Source organism: Eriocheir sinensis, chromosome 69, assembly GCF_024679095.1.
Source record: "Eriocheir sinensis breed Jianghai 21 chromosome 69, ASM2467909v1, whole genome shotgun sequence".
Classification (NCBI taxonomy): Eukaryota; Metazoa; Arthropoda; class Malacostraca; order Decapoda; family Varunidae; genus Eriocheir; species Eriocheir sinensis.
In genome coordinates, this window is record NC_066577.1 from 4,110,773 (window position 1) to 4,127,992 (window position 17,220).

The window sequence follows — 17,220 nt, forward strand, 5'->3', positions numbered from 1 at the left end:
TCATCATTGGTAACCCCTATTTATGCATAATGTAAGGATGAATCGTTTGTTTCAGTGACTTTATTGTGTTATTTGGGTCACTGATATCACAAAAAAATACCAGTTAGGTTATAAATGAGTGAAGCAGTAACAATTCAATATTATATTGAAATGGTAATCAATTGCTAATCTAGCAGCAGTAGATTGCTATCCAGCAAGTAAGGTTCAGTTGCCTTAGATTGTAGTGCGGCAACTAGGCCTGACAAGGGAGCCTCCCATAACCCACTTGGCGAGTGGGGTACCTCGTTGGCCGACTCGGTAAGGAGTGGCTCTCCCGTCACGCTGGTCACGGGCTCAAGATAAGTACAAGATAACTAATTATGCGGCTATAGGTCCAAATATGTTAAGTTTCCTAAATGACGAGTTATGCTTAAAATTATATTCCATCATATTTTTGTTGCCGAGGTATAATTTGAAGTCATGAATAGTATTCCAATTGTTGTAGAAAGTATCCAATTTGGATTATCAATATACAGTCATCTATCAAAGGTGCCATACGCTGGGGGGCGCGTCGCCTCACCCACCCTACAACGCCAAGTCCGAGGGTCTCTCCGGACAAGTCTCCATGCAGGGCCCCCTTTCATCCTGAGTACCTCCTGGCAGGATTTATCAACTTGCTCAAGCCACAAACTCTGTAGGTGTCATTATTAGTTTCTTCTAATCTTAGAGTGAGTCAAAACTGTAAAGTTAACATGTACCCAGTTATGATAATCATTATTAATAGTTTCATGTATTTCTTATTTCGAGTCAACGTGTTCCATCAATGTCCCCAATCACACCTGGGAACCCAGCAATGTCTTGAAATTCAGTTTCTTTCTTGATTAATCTGTGTAATAAGAAAAAAAAACAATTTTTATACCTGTTGTTAATTGTGCTCAGTGTTTTTATTAGTTAAATAAATGCTTTTGTACAGTTGTTTTGCTTTATTTTCTTATGCCGGGGGATAGAATTGATCTTAATTTTCATGACCCTATTTGTGCTGAGTGAATGAGGGAGTTATAGTTCAGCAGTGTTATCATTAAGTAAAGTTGGAGGCATTTGATAAGCTGTGTGTTGTCTTGATCTTGACAAGTAATGCACAGGGCACCAGGGGAGGCGGTGGGTGAACAGATAGCGAGACGGCCCCGCGTTCAGGAGGACGCGAGTTCAATCCCCGACCGGTGCCACCAAGCTGGGATTTTTCAGCCGCCGCCGAGTGGCTTAAAACTACCCACATGCTGTCCAGAAGACCACCCATCAACCCGGACTCTAGATTCTAGGATTAAAGATGAGCTCCGGGAGGGCAGCATGAGCCAATGCAAGATGGCACCACTATAAACACTCGCCTGCGCCAGAACAGGCTGGGCCGACCATCAGGCCCCACCGGGAAGAAGCCTTGGACCGACTATCAGGATCCACCGGGAAGAAGCCTACCGGCGCAATAGGCCAAGACGTAAAAAAAAAAAAAAAAAAAAAAAAACAGGTGCATAACACGGATATTTGTGTTGGCTGCTTGGGGAACTGGGGTGCCGAGTGTGTAGGGAAGGGAAGTGAATAGGTGTACTACTAGTTAGTCTTGGTGTGTTGTGACAAGTGAGTGTGTATTTGTTTTCTGAATGAGTCTATTGTACCGCAGTCTGTAGGGGGAGGCTGTTCCAGTCACGTGTGGCGCGTGGAAAGTATGAGTCTGTACATGCGTCAGTGTTAGTGTGATATGTTTGGTATTTTTGGCTGAGTGTGTTGCAAGTACGCTGACTGTTTGCGTCCTGTAAGTATGTGTGTGGGTCAATGTCAATGTAAGTGTATGTGATCTTGTACAGAATTTTAAGTGTGTGCTTGTCTGCACATGTGAAGAGGTTACATATTAATCTGTTTGATCTGTTGTGATGCCTGTTGTTCAAGTTCATTGTTTATAATGAACCGAGCCACCTTGGTGTTGATTAGTGCTAACTTATAAATGTTTGTGAGAGTGTGTGTGTGTGTGTGTGTGTGTGTGTGTGTGTGTGTGTGTGTAAGGATCCCACACCGTGGGGCAGCATGCTATAGTGTTGGTCTCACAAGTGTGTTGTTCATCAGCGCTTATTTGTCTCTGGCCCTTAAACCTGCGTCAAGTGAGAACCTATTACCCTGGGACACAGGCAAGTATCTAATGTCTAAGTTAAAAGAGTTTGCTTTCCCGGAAAACCCATTTATCCATCAGCCTGATAGGGAAGATGAACAGGTGGTGTGCCATCTGCCTAGGCTGGGCCTATGAATTTTAGAGTAAAAGAGTCGACATTAAGATGGTACAGCAGGACACAGAAGCTAGAGGGAGTAGACTGGCATGTAGGAGACTGGGGGAGCAGGCTGATGTTTAAAGCAAGAACGAGAACCCCGCAGCTAAATGGCAGGAACAGGGACAAGGGGAAACCAGAACTGTAGCTGTAGGACAGGAGAGAAAGAATCAGTGGAACACCTAATAGTAGAATGCAGCAACTATGAGAGGGGAGTTATTAGTAGCACCAGGGAGGAGTGGGCTAAGAGGCTAGAGGAGGACAACGGGGCCATCGCACGGTACGTGTTGGATGGAGATGCAGTGCTGGGAAAAAAGGGCTCAAATGCTTGAATAAGTGCACGGATAAGCAATGTCAGTAAGTTATTCCAGCAACAAACTGAAAAGTAAAGTGTGATGGTGTATTGCAGTGAAGAAAAATTAAGCTACACAGCACAAGTGAAAGGAAAAGTGTGTGAATAAACAGAAGAGACGCCCGAGAGGAGGAGGACCTAAGGAGCGATACAGGTCAAAAGAAGAAGAAGAAGAAGGTTTGTTTACTTATCCGCCTAAATGCGTTCCATTTACGGCGCGAAAACGCGGACCTGGGTCTGGGTTTAAACCCGAACCTGGTTCTGGGTTTTGTGTCTAATGGAAGACGCTATAATAGCCGCTTCCATTTAGCGTAACTCGTTTCTGGGTCGTGATCTGTAGAGTCCCTCATAGAGTCCCGACAACCTAAGATTTGGACGCCATTATTGGCCCTGTGTTTTCGCCGCGCTTTTCAAACACTAGCACACGGTCTCGCGGCGAAGACAGGGCCAATAATGGCGTCCAAATCTTAGGCTGTCGGGACTCTATCTATCAAGGGACTCTACAGATCATGACCCAGAAACGGGTTACGCTAAATGGAAGAGGCTATAAGTATACCCTACCCGAGATCTTGGGGTCTTGGTCTTGGTCCTGGGTGTCGATATTACACCAGTGCCATCTAGCGAGCCGACGCCAGCTGCTCACAGAGTTCCGGTGAGCTTTCCTGTCTTTCTTCTATAATCTTTGTCCTTAACCCTGAGTCCGCCACACCGGATGACGCCCGTCTCCCTCCAGTTGGTGCTCACACGCTCGGGAGAAAGGGTCCTCGTCGTCTCAGAGAAGTAAGTGAATAAGTTTACGAGAAAGGTAGCTACATTAATTGGTAATAGTAACAAATGGATTATCTGTATTTTTATGAGGGAAAAAAAAAGATGCTACAATAATCAGGAAAATAATCACTAATGCCTAATTTCACAACACAGACAGAGATAGCTAAAACATTCCAGGTCTAACCTTGACATACTTAATCTACCAGAAACATTACAAGAGGAGACAAAAATTGCTTTTCTCATTAGATGACATGACTTACATTCAGTCTAAGTCTGTTGCATATGTCATAACGGCTCCCACCCGACCCGATGGATATGACTTTTCATATTATGCTCTCATTGACGTGATGAGAGCTGTTATACACCGGAAACCGTTTCAGTTTTATTTTCGTGGGAGAAGGGACAAGATGAGTGTTTCTTGATGACCATGGCAATGAACTATCACAGTCAGTGCCAGCCAACGAATATATACTACCACTGCTAGGTTGTAATGCTTTCCACGAAAAATGATAAAGTGGCACAGAGTATATATATATATATATATATATATATATATATATATATATATATATATATATATATATATATATATATATATTACATATTCGCCTGTGGGGCCGGTAAGTTTCTTTTTGGATGGGCCTGATGGTATGGCCCAGCCCGTTGTGGCGCAGGCCAGTGTTTATAGTGGCGCCATCTTGCATTAGCTCATGCTGCCCTCCCGGAGCTCATCTTCAATCCTAGAATCTAGAGTCCGGGTTGATAGGTGGTCTTCAGGACATCATGTTGGTAGTTTTAAGCCACTCGGCGGCGGCTGAAAAATCCCAGCTTGGTGGCACCGGGCGGGGATTGAACTCGCGTCGTCCTGAACAAGGCGCCGTCACGATATATATATATATATATATATATATATATATATATATATATATATATATATATATATATATATATATATATATATATAAGCATGGCTGGGCGCGATAACAGAAAACCTTACCGATAACTGATAATGGAAAACCTTATCGGTGATAACCGATATTCGTTAACTGGAAACACAAATATAGGCGATAACCGATAACCGATACCCGATATAAATCCACAATTCCGATACTTGCTAGTGAAAAGTCCGATAGGCGAAAACGATACTATATTGATATTTCAAATAAAAAAAACATAGATGAATTCAAATTTTCATTATCTGTATTTTAGAAAACTTACAAAACCCGAAAACCACACGTTGACACGTACCTACGGACGGTAATACTAGAAACGCCTGAACCGGTGTTGTGTTATTTGGCGTCCCAACCGTCAAAAGCTGGTGCTATTTTTTACAAACAATGGTCTCTCGTGAACTGCGCATGCTCAGACCAGCAAGCGTAGACCTGTATAGTCTCACAAAGCTTTTTAACCGTAATTAAGAGTTGCTGGAAGGCTGAATCAGACATACAGTACCACTACCACCATCCCCGCTGTTTCTAGAACGACACTCTGTACGAGTTGTATTTATATGTACAGAGTGTCGTTCTAGAAACAGCGAGGATGGTGGTACTGTATGTCTGATTCAGCCTTCCAGCGACTCATAATGTGTTAAAAAGCTTTGTGAGGCTGTAAAGGGCTTCGCTTACTGGTCTGGACATGCGCAGTTCACGATAGACCAGTGTTTGTAAACAAAAGCCCCAGCTTTTGACGATGGGACACCAAATAACACAACACCGGGTGCCTTCAATAGTCAATACCATGGCATGCTCAAAAACGAATATGAAATATCAAATTTGAGGCAGTGAATAATCATTTTGGGGGCAAAGTTAAATGATTTTTCTCTTTGATATATTGACTTTTGAGTCTAACATAAAACATAACTTAGTGTTTTAATGTTGATGATTTAAGTATGAAATCTCTTCACCGAAGATATTTCATACCCCGAAGTTTTTCTCATACAACACCGGGCGCCCGGGCCACGCATGCGCAGTAGGGAGGAGATTTTTTTTTTCTTTTTTCTGAGAGGCGGAAAAAAGTAGCGATTATCGCTAGTTTGGTTACACAACTAACGAAGATACCGATATATATATTTAAATAAGTAGCGGATGGCCGATAACCCGATTTTGTTATCAGCGATAAAGTATCGCGATAACTTATAGCGATAACGCCCAGCTATATATATATATATATATATATATATATATGTATATATATATATATATATATATATATATATATATATATATATATATATATATATATATATATATATATATATATATATATATATATATATATATATATATATATATATATATATATATATATATATATATATATATGTATACTTTACAACAAAGGAGACAGCTCAAGGGCACAAAAAAAGGAAACAATATTGAAAAAAAAGCCCGCTACTCGCTGCTCACAAAAAGAGTCCAAAGAGGTGGCCGAAAGAGAGGTCAATTTCGGGAGGAGAGGTGTCCTGATACCCTCCTCTTGAAAGAGTTCAAGTCGTAGGCAGGAGAAAATACAGATGAAGGAAGACTGTTCCAGAGTTTACCAGCGTGAGGGATGAAAGAGTGAAGATGCTGGTTAACTCTTGGATAAGGGGTTTGGACAGTATAGGGATGAGCATGAGTAGAAAGTCGTGTGCAGCGGGGCCGCGGGAAGGGGGGAGGCATGCAGTTAGCAAGTTCAGAAGAGCAGTCAGCGTGAAAATAGCGATAGAAGATAGAAAGAGAGGCAACATCGCGACGGAATTTAAGAGGTAGAAGACTATCAGTAGGAGGAGGAGAGCTGATGAGAGGGAGAGCCTTAACGGGCTCTCACACATTCCCGGTCCCGTTCCCGATCGTCCCCGATGACTCCCGATAAGCCGATCGGGGCCTGACCGCCGACAAAATAGGCAATAATCCCGGGACCGGCGGCTTACCGCCGGTTTGCCTGCGGTAGACCGGCGGCTTACCGCCGGTATGCCGGCGGTAATCCCTCGCGGTAATCCCTCGCTCCTACCTGTTCCCCCTCGTTTTCCTCCTTCCTAATCCCCAGGTCAGACACAGGTGTTCACTCGCGGTCTACCGCCGGTCTACCGCCGGTCTGCCACTGGTCTGCCGTGGGTTGTCGGCGGTTGACCGCCGGTAGACCGCCGGTCGACCGGGCGCATCGCCGATATCTTTGAAAATTTTAAAGTTGACCGGCGGTGGTCGGCTGCGTCTACGTTCCTCAGGGTCGATCGGCGGTAGACCGGCGGTCTGCCGCCGACAATCCCCGATCTTACAGCCGGTCGACCGGCGACCGGCTTATCGGGAGTCATCGGGGACGATCGGGACCGGGACCGGGAATGTGTGAGAGCCCCTTTAGACTCCACTCTGTCCAGAAAAGCTGTGTGAGTGGAGCCCCCCCACACGTGAGATGCATACTCCATACGAGGGCGGACAAGGCCCCTGTATATGGATAGCAACTGTGCGGGGGAGAAGAACTGGCGGAGACGATACAGAACGCCCAGCCTCGAGGAAGCTGATTTAGAGAGAGAGGAGATATGAAGTTTCCAGTTGAGATTTTCAGTTGAGGATAGACCGAGTATATCTAGTGTTGAAGAAGGTGACAGCTGAGTGTTGTCGAAGAATAGGGGATGATAGCAAGGTCTGAGGTTAAGCGTTCTGCAGCCTCCAGTCTGGAGTCGTGTACTTCCTGTTGGGATGGCCTTCTATTGAAAGAAGTTGAATAATGCAAAGTGAAGTCGTCGGCGTATGAGTGGACAGGACAGTTTGTTATGGAAAGATAAATGATGAATAACAGGAAGAGAGTGGGTGATAGGACAGAGCCCTGTGGAACACCAGTGTTGATAGGTTTAGGGGAAGAACAGTGACCGTCTACCACCGCAGAGATAGAACGGCCGGAAAGGAAACTGGCGATAAAGGAACAGGGAGAGGGATAGAATCCGAAAAAAAGGCAGTTTAGAAAGCAAAGACTTGTACCAGACTCTATCAAAGGCTTTCGATATGTCTAGCGCAACTGAGAAAGTTTCATCGAAACGGCTAAGAGAGGATGACCAAGAGTCAGTTAAGAGAGCAAGAAGATCGCCAGTAGAACGCCCCTTGCGGAACCCATACTGGCGATCAGATAGAAGGTTAGAAGTGGAAAAGTGTTTTTGAATCTTCCGGTTAAGGATTGATTCAAGAGCTTTAGATAGACAAGAAAGTAAAGCTATAGGGCGGTAGTTTGAGGGATTGGAGCGGTCACCTTTCTTAGGCACAGGCTGTACAAAGGCATACTTCCAGCAGGAGGGAAAGGTAGATGTTGATAGGCAGAGACGAAAGAGTTTGACCCGGCAGGGTGTCAGCACGGAAGCACAGTTTTTAAGGACAATAGGAGGCACTCCATCAGGTCCATAAGCCTTCTGAGAGTTAAGGCATATAAAACATCATTATGAAGAATCTTAATAACAAGCATAAAGGAGTCAGAGGGGGGATGATTATGAGGAATATGCCCAGAATCGTCCAGGGTGGAGTTCTTAAAGAAAGTTTGAGTGAAGAGTTCAGCCTTAGAGACAGATGAGACGGCAGTGCTGCCGCCAGGGTTAAGGAGAGGAGGGAAAGAGGAAGAAGTGAAATTAGAGGAGATATTTTTGGCTAGGTGCCAGAAGTCACGGGAAGAATCAGAAAAAGCAAGATGTTGACATTTTCTGTTGATGAAAGAGGTTTTGGTAAGTCGGAGAATAGATTTGGCACGATTCCGGGCTGAAATGTAAAGTTCGTGATTAGTAGGAGTGCGAATATATATATATATATATATATATATATATATATATATATATAGATATATATATATATATATATATATATATATATATATATATATATATATATATATATATATATATATATATATATATATATATATATATATATATATATATATATATATATATATATATATATATATATATATATATATATATATATATATATATATATATATATATATATATATATATATATATATATATATATATATATATATATATATATATATATATATATATATATATATATATATATATATATATATATATATATATATATATATATATATATATATATATATATATATATATATATATATATATATATATATATATATATATATATATATATATATATATATATATATATATATATATATATAGAATCGTGCCAAATCTATTCTCCGACTTACCAAAAACTCCTTCATTAAATAGAAAATGCCAAAATCTTGCTTTCTCTAATTCTTCCCGTGACTTCTGGCATCTAGCCAAATATATCTCTTCCAATTTTACTTCTTCTACTTTCCCTTCTCTCCTTAAACCTGACGGCAGCACTGCCGTCTCATCTATCTCTTAGGCTGAACTCTTCGCTCAAACTTTCTGTAAGAACTCCACCTCGGACGATTCTGGGCATTTTCCTCCTACTTATCTCCCCCCTCTGACTCCTTCATGCTTGTTATTAAGATTCTTAAGAATGATGCTCTCTATGCCCTCTCTGGCCTCAAATCTCAGAAGGCTGATGGAGTGCCTCCTATTGTCCTTATAAACTGTGGTTCCGTGCTGACACCCTGCCTGGTCAAACTCTTTCGTCTCTGCCTATCAACATCTACCTGCTGGAAGTACGCCTTCGTACAGCCTGTGCCTAAGAAGGGTGACCGATCCAATCCCTCAAACTACCGCCCTATAGCTTTACTTTCCTGTCTATCTGAAGTTTTTGAATCAATCCTTAACCGGAAGATTCAAAAGCACCTTTCCACTTCTGACCTTTTATCTGATCGCCAGTATGGGTTCCGTTACCGTTACCGTTGATGAGGTTTCAGGCCCTGCTCCGCCGCTGATGCAGCGCTCTACGAGGGCCGTCAACAATTTCAACGTTAGCCTCAATAATAGTCCTCGATGCACTTATTCTCAAACATTGTAGTGAGTGAGTGAGTGTCTTAATTTCTTTTACGAATAATATCACATATAACAACTAGTTCAGCGGTCATGTCCACTAATTTCATTATAGTATCACAATTAAATATTCAACAATTATTTCCAGCACACTGAACATTCACCACACACAATTTATCTTTGAGTACAGACACTGATTAATACCCATGATCAGTCATGTTACGAATTCTCTCAATTTCAGTCTGGAGAACTACACAACACTGGTTATTCGCTGAGTGGTTGATTTCAGGCTTCTTGTATCTCACACAATTTATGCATTTCTTCTCAGCCATGGTGCACTCCTGTGATTTATGATTGCCAGCGCATTTGAAACAATTTGGGGCATCTCCATTGGTCTTGGCAGTACAGTTGGCCTCAAGATAGCCATATCTCTGACAGTGATAGCATATAATTGCATATTATCTGTCTCTCATTCTAATTTTAGCTTGTCGTGATTCTTGTGAATCAGCTCTCTTACAGTTGGGTCACACATCAAAATGTAGTGCATCGTGCCGCCAGCCGCAGGCTTGCTAAAAACCAGCTCAATCTTATCCTCAACACCCCCAATGGCGTGTAAGAACTCATTGCGGTCTAAGATGGTCTCCTTTATTTTTTCCTTGGTCTCCTCTTTATGCACATCGCATATCATGATCTTTGGTTTCATCTTTCCAACACTCTTGGTATTAATTTGCTCAACAGACTCCAGTTTTTGAGCAGCCTCATCCCTTTTGTTCTCATTATCAAAGTTCATGACAATGTTACTTCTATTTGTAAATCTTGAATCAGTTATTTGAATACCATTCAATGCCTGGGAGACTCCATCCTTCATGTCTGTTGCCTTCTTTTCCTGTGTAGAGGCCTTGACAACAAGTAAATTCTTCTTAACTTCTTAACTTTCCGCAAGGGGCGTTCTACTGGCGATCTTCTTGCTCTCTTAACTGACTCTTGGTCATCCTCTCTTAGCTGTTTCGGTAAAACTTTCTCTGTTGCGCTAGACATATCGAAAGCCTTCGATAGAGTCTGGCACAAGTCTTTGCTTTCTAAACTGCCCTCTTTCGGATTCTCTCCCTCTCTCTGTTCCTTTATCTCCAATTTCGTTTCCGGCTGTTCTATCTCTGCCGTGGTAGACGGTCACTGTTCTTCCCCTAAACCTATTAACAGTGGTGTTCCACAGGGCTCTGTCCTATCACCCACTCTCTTTCTGTTATTCATCAATGATCTTCTTTCCATAGCAAACTGTCCTGTCCACTCATACGCCGACGATTCCACTCTGCATTATTCAACTTCTTTCAGTAAAAGACAATCCCAACAGGAAGTACATACCTCCAGACTGGAGGCTGCAGAACGCTTAATCGCAGACCTTGCTATAATTTCCGATTGGGGTAGAGGGAACCTTGTGTCCTTCAGTGCCTCAAAAACTCAATTTTTCCACTTTTCAACTCGACACAATCTTCCAAACACATATCTCCTATTCCTGGACAACACTCAGCTGTCACCATCTTCAACACTAAATATCCTCGGTCTATCCCTAACTCAAAATCTTAACTGGAAACGTCACATCTCGTCTCTCACTAAATCAGCTTCCTCGAGGTTGGGCGTTCTGTATCGTCTCCACCTGTTCTTCTCCCCCGCACAATTGTTTTCCATATACAGGGGCCTTGTCCGACCTCGTATGGAGTATGCATCTCACGTGTGGGGGGGCTTCAGTCACACAGCTCTATTGAACAGAGTGGAGTCTAAGGCTCTTCGTCTCATCAGCTCTCCTCCTCTTACTAATAGTCTTCTTCCTCTTAAATTCCGTCGCAATGTTACCTCTCTATCTTCTATCGATATTTTCACGCTAACTGCTCTTCTGAACTTGCTAACTGCATGCCTCCCCCCCTCCCGCGGCCCCGCTGCACACGACTTTCTAATCAAGCTCATCCCTATACTGTCCAAACCCCTTATGCAAGAGTTAACCAGCATCTTCACTCTTTCATCCCTCACGCTGGTAAACTCTGGAACAATCTTCCTTCATCTGTATGTCTTCCTGCCTACGACTTGAACTCTTTCAAGAGGAGGGTATCAGGACACCTCTCCTCCCGAAATTGACCTCTCTTTTTGGCCACTCCTCTGCACTCTATTCAGAAGCAGTAAGTAGTGGGCTTTTTTTTCCATTTTTCTTATTACGCCCTTGAACTGTCTCCTTTTATGTAATATATATATATATATATATATATATATATATATATATATATATATATATATATATATATATATATATATATATATATATATATATATATATATATATATATATATCCAAGCCTCAATTTAAGACTAATATAAGCTTGTGCTTGGCACAAAGAAGTTTTGACTCTTGCCAATTGCTACCTACAATGACTTTAACTTTAAAGAATGGCAAAAAGAGTAAGAAAGTTAGGTGCCTTATTGATACCGGAAGCCAAAGGTCTTACATTTCGGAAGCCGCTGCCCAAGACCTTTGTCCAGATGTAAGGGAATTGTTTTCTCTTGATTGTGATGTATGCACCCATATTGATGCAGAAACTAAAGGCTTTAAACAAATGTCTACAGGGATCCAGTTAGACGATCGTATCACTTTTGCTCCCTTATTGGTGGGCAAGACCTTGGCCATTAAGTTTTACGTTCCTGGGAGGAAAGCAGTCATATATAAATTCAAACAAAATAACATATCTTGTTAAATGAACATTTCTATGAGGCTAAAAACCATGAGACCATGTAAGTAGATATGTTGTTAGGCATTGATATACTGCAGTCTATGACATCAGTGTCCTTGCAAGATAGATTAGGTGGTAAATGTCTAGTTATGCACGATAAAGTAGCTCCCATAGCAATGTATTTAACTTTTTGTGTCCAGAAGAAAGCCAGTTTGTTATGCGTCTCCTCACAAAAAACGATGAGAAGAACTTATGCAACAAAATTAAACCATGGTTAATGCCGTTTTGGACCCAATAAAATCCTACTTCAACCCAGTAGAACACCTTCTAGAGGACAGAGAAGTGGACAGTGGACTAGAACACCTTTTTAGCCTTGAGTCCATGGGAATAAAAATCACTGATCAAGATTTAGTGTCCCTTGAAAGAGAACAAATAAAAAAGTTTGAAGATGGGATTTCTTTCAACGATGGTCATTATAATGTTGAGTTGCCGTGGTATCCAGATAAAATAGATTCTGTTCCATCTAATCATTTTGTTGCCCTTAACGTGCTAGACAGAACTCTGGACCACTTAAAAAGAAAAGGGTTACTAGAAAAATATCAAGCTGTGTTTGACCAACAGTTAGCTGATGGCATAATTCAGGAAATTGAAGTAAAACCTGCACAGTATAATCAAAAGATTTGGATCCTTCATAGACCTGTTATCAAAATTGAAGAACAGGTTACAACCAAAATAGGACCTGTGTTCAATTGTTCATTAAAAACCAACAAAGAGTTAGTTACTTCTCTTAATAAAGCTGCATACCCAGGAGCTGATTTCATGACTAACATTCTTCAATTACTTCATTTTCGTACCAACAAATTAGTCATGCTTAGTGATGTAAAACAAGCCTTTTTGATGATTAAATTAAAAAAGGAAGTAGACCAAAATAGGTTTTGTTTCTTTTGGAAAAGAGGAAACAAATAAGTCACCTACAGTGTTTGGGTTCACCTCTTCCCCATTCATATTGCATTATGTAATGAAACATCATGCGAGCTCATTTCCTGATGACAAAATAAGCAAAGTATTGGCCAATAATTTTATGTGGACAATCTGAAGTAACAGGAAATGAAACTAAAGAAATGCAGGAATTGTATCATCTGGCTTATGAGCCAATGAAGGCAGGCGGATTTACCTTAACGATCTTGGAACTCCAATTTAACTGAACTGAGAGACCAGATGGCTAGTGATGGAAGACTAGTCGAACATACTAGCGAAGAAGAAAAGGTGCTAGGGTACAGATGTAATGTTCAGCAGGACTCCCTGAACATAGCTCAATGTAAAATAAATCCAGAAGCAAACACTAAAAGAAAAGTCCTTTCTCAAACATAAAAAATATTTGATGCTTTAAATTTTGCTCTTCCTGTGACAATAAGAGGAAACTTATTAATGAGAAAAATATGTAAATTAGAAGGAGGTTGGGACGAACCCCTTCTGAAGAAATCTGTAGTGAAATGAAAAAAATAAGTAGACATAGAAATGCTGTCGGAAGTGTCATTTCCTAGACAAGCTCTAAATGAGCAAAACTCATGTGGACTACATATTTTTTGTGACAGTTCTGCTGAAGCGTATGGCTTTGTTGCCTATGTTTTGGATGGAGAGGGTAGAAGTACATACCTACACTCTGAATCATAAGTAGCTCCACTAAATAAAAAAAAATAAGCACAGCATTCCCACTCATGAGCTTATGGGTGTGATATTAGCCTTCAAATGCTTACCTACCATTTTAGAGGCTTATCAACACATCCAAATTCAATTTATAAATATCTGTGTGGATGCTCAGGTAGTGCTGAATTGGCTTCTGACTAAGGATACTAAAGTCCAAATTCTTGAAAAATAGAGTGTTAGAAGCTGATGGCCTGAAGTCTGAATTAAGTAAGAAGTTCAAGGTACCTGTAGCATACCACTATGTACACACTGAAGAGAACCCAGCAGATTTAATAACCAAAGGGTTATCTTACAGTAAATATTTAGATAAAATGAAGCTTTGGTTAGAAGGACCTCAGTGGCTTATTAATGATGACCAACTGTGGCCTCAATATCCTTTGTTGAGCATAGCACCTTCCCAAAAAGGCAAAATATGCACTGCTTGTACCTCACAACCTCCTAAAGTAAATACAGGAGTAATAAATATAAATAAATATTCTTCCTTTGAGGGCTTGTTAAAGTGCACAGCTTACCTATATAAATTTCTAAATAAAATCAAGGATTGTGATCCTAAGAAGAAAGCCTTAGAGTATTGGGTAAAGGTGGCTCAATCAGAGTGTTTCCAGAACGAACTGAATTTTTTAGATAATCCAAATAATGAAAATGAAAGAAACATACCTCCTCTGGTATCTAACCTCAACTTATTTATAGATGAAAGAGGCATTATAAGATCGAGAGGTAGGATTAGTAAGTGTCAATACTTCAAGTATGACTTACATCATCCTGTGTTACTCCCTAGGGAGCACAGGTTAACTACATTAATAATAAATGACTGTCATGAGAAGATGGAACATTTAGGCATTGGAACTACCTTGAATTATATAAGGGAGCAAGGGCACTGGATTTCTAAAGATAGAATGGCAGTCAAGAGCACACTAAGCTTTTATAATGTATGTAAGAAGTACAATGCCTTGGCATTTAAATACACTATATTTACAGATATGCCTAAGCATCACATGAACCTGATTAAACCCTTTCAACATGTCGGTGTAGATTATACTGGCCATTTCTGGGTCAAGGATGAAATAAGTGATCAGTCACTCAAGTTTTGGTATTCACTTCGTCTTAATATTATAGCTGTTCACTTTGAATTATTACCTGACATGTCAGCAAAAAAAGTATGTTAGCCTTTCATAGATTTTGTAACATCTATTCTATTCCCCATTACTTGTATAGTGATAATGCCAAAGCCTTCTTAACCCCTTGACTGCATATTTCCTACCAGAAGACCTCACCAATCTACCGGAATGGAACAAAAAGTGTCTGCTACAACTCAATGAAGAAAAATGTAAAGTCCTGTATCTTGGGAGGGAATATTCAGCATACCAATACCACATGGGAAACACTCCAGTATCCACCACAGAGGCAGAGAAAAACCTGGGACTCTATGTTACCAGGCTACCAGTGAAAGCCAAATCCGTGCCAATCGCAGCGGACAGATTAAAAGGTGGCAACATCTTAGAAAACTCCCTTCAGTCTAAAGTTCTGGAAGAACGAGAAAATTAACATCAAGCATGTAAAAATTCCCTTTTATTATGCATGGATAGGCTCTGCCTGGGAAAGGTTAATAAGGGTGCTCAAGAGTTGTTTGTATAAGGAAGTTGGAAGGGCCAAGTTGACTTATTTTGAGATGCTAACGCCAGAACGGGCTGGGCCGACCATCAGGCCCCACCGGGAAGAAGCCTACCGGCGCAATAGGCCGCGACGTAATTTTTTTTTTTTTAAATCCAATTGGCCATAAATTCTAGACCCTTGACATACCAATCCAGTTCTGAAAGCTTTGAGTTTATAACACCTAACTCCTTTTTGAAACTGCATGGGAACTCGTATCTCATATTGAGGGGGGATGAGCAAGTGTGGGTCGGTGACCAGAGCCATCCCTCTTTAGAAAAAAACTCTTGAAGTGCAAGAAGTGTTAGAAAGCTTTAAAAAAATGTGGTACGAGAGTTATCTCCTTAGCTTGAGAGAACGAGAGAACATAGTAGAAATCTATATCAATCTACTTGGGAAAATAAAATTAAAGTTGGAGATATCGTACTGACTAGAGCGTTGAACAAACCCAGACCCTTCTAGTTAATGGGAACAGTCTTGCAAGACAGTTCCCATTAAAATTAAAGTAGCTAATGTGACGCCGATTTTCAAAAAGGGAGACAAGTCAGCCACCTCAAATTATCGTCCAATTAGCTTAACAACAGTTGTAGGAAAGATGTTGGAGTCAACTATAGCCGAGAGCATTCGGGACCATCTAGAGAAGCATAATTTAATTCATGATTCACAGCATGGGTTCACAAAGGGTAGGTCTTGCCTTACCAACCTGTTGTCCTTCTACACTAAAGTTATCGAGGCGGTTGACCGAGATGAAAACTATGACATATTGTATCTAGATTTCAGTAAAGCGTTCGACAAAGTTCCCCATCACCGGCTATTACTAAAATTACAGGCTTACGGCGTAGGAGGGAAAGTTTTGTACTGGATCAGGGCGTGGCTTAGTGGTAGGAAGCAGTGAGTGCAAATCAATGGTAAAAAATCTGAATGGGGCAGTGTTACGAGTGGAGTCCCACAAGGGTCGGTGCTGGGACCTCTGCTTTTTATAATTTACATCAATGATTTGGACGCAGGAATTAGTAGTGATGTCAGTAAGTTCGCAGATGATACCAAAATCGGTAGAGTAATCCAATTAGACAGGGACGCTACCGTTCTCCAGGATGAGCTTGACAGACTTTATGATTCGGCGGGGAAGTGGCAGATGGAATTCAATGTCAGGAAGTGTAGCATTCTGTGTGTAGGTAGGAATAACCCCTCACACAATTACTCCTTAAATGGCACTCCTCTAAGCAGGTCTGGGCATGAGAGAGACTTAGGAGTCCTAGTGAGCGCTGACCTCCGTCCTAGGGCTCAATGCATTCAGGCTAAAAATCGGGCAAACAAAGTACTTGGTTTCATCTCAAGGAGCGTAAGCAATAGGAGCGCAAAAGTCATCCTCAAACTTTCCTTAGCACTAGTTAGACCTCATCTCGATTATGTAGTTCAGTTCTGGTCCCCCTACTATATGTAGAATGAAAATCAAGATGTTAGAATCAGTACAGAGGAGGATGAAAAAGATGATTCAGGGGGTGAGAATCTTGCCTTATGATGATAAGCTGAAGCATTTAAATCTACACTCTAGAAAGGCGAAGGTTGCGAGGAGACTTGATGGAAGTCTATAAATGGATGAAGGAATTTAATAAAGGGGACGTCAATAAAATTTTGATAGTAAAAGAGCCAGGTAGGACGCGTAGCAATGGTTTTAAGTTAGACAAATTCAAATTCAACATAGACATAGGCAAGAATTGATTCACCAATAGAGTGGTGGACGAATGGAACAGGCTTGGGAGCCATGTTGTGGGTGCCAATACCATAGATACATTCAAGAAGAGGTTAGATAAAGCTTTGGATGGTGAGGTAAGGTGG

At 41.0% G+C, this 17,220-nt stretch overlaps 1 protein-coding gene across 1 annotated transcript in view; it reads left to right on the forward strand.

The window, feature by feature from the left end:
- The first annotated feature begins 3,329 nt into the window (after nucleotides 1-3,329).
- Nucleotides 3,330-17,220, forward strand: part of LOC126988411 (integrin alpha-PS3-like) — a 58,187-nt gene continuing 44,296 nt past the window's right edge. The window contains exon 1 of the mRNA XM_050846469.1: nucleotides 3,330-3,423. The gene's annotated coding sequence lies outside the window, so the exon portion shown is untranslated. The remainder of the gene's footprint in view (nucleotides 3,424-17,220) is intronic.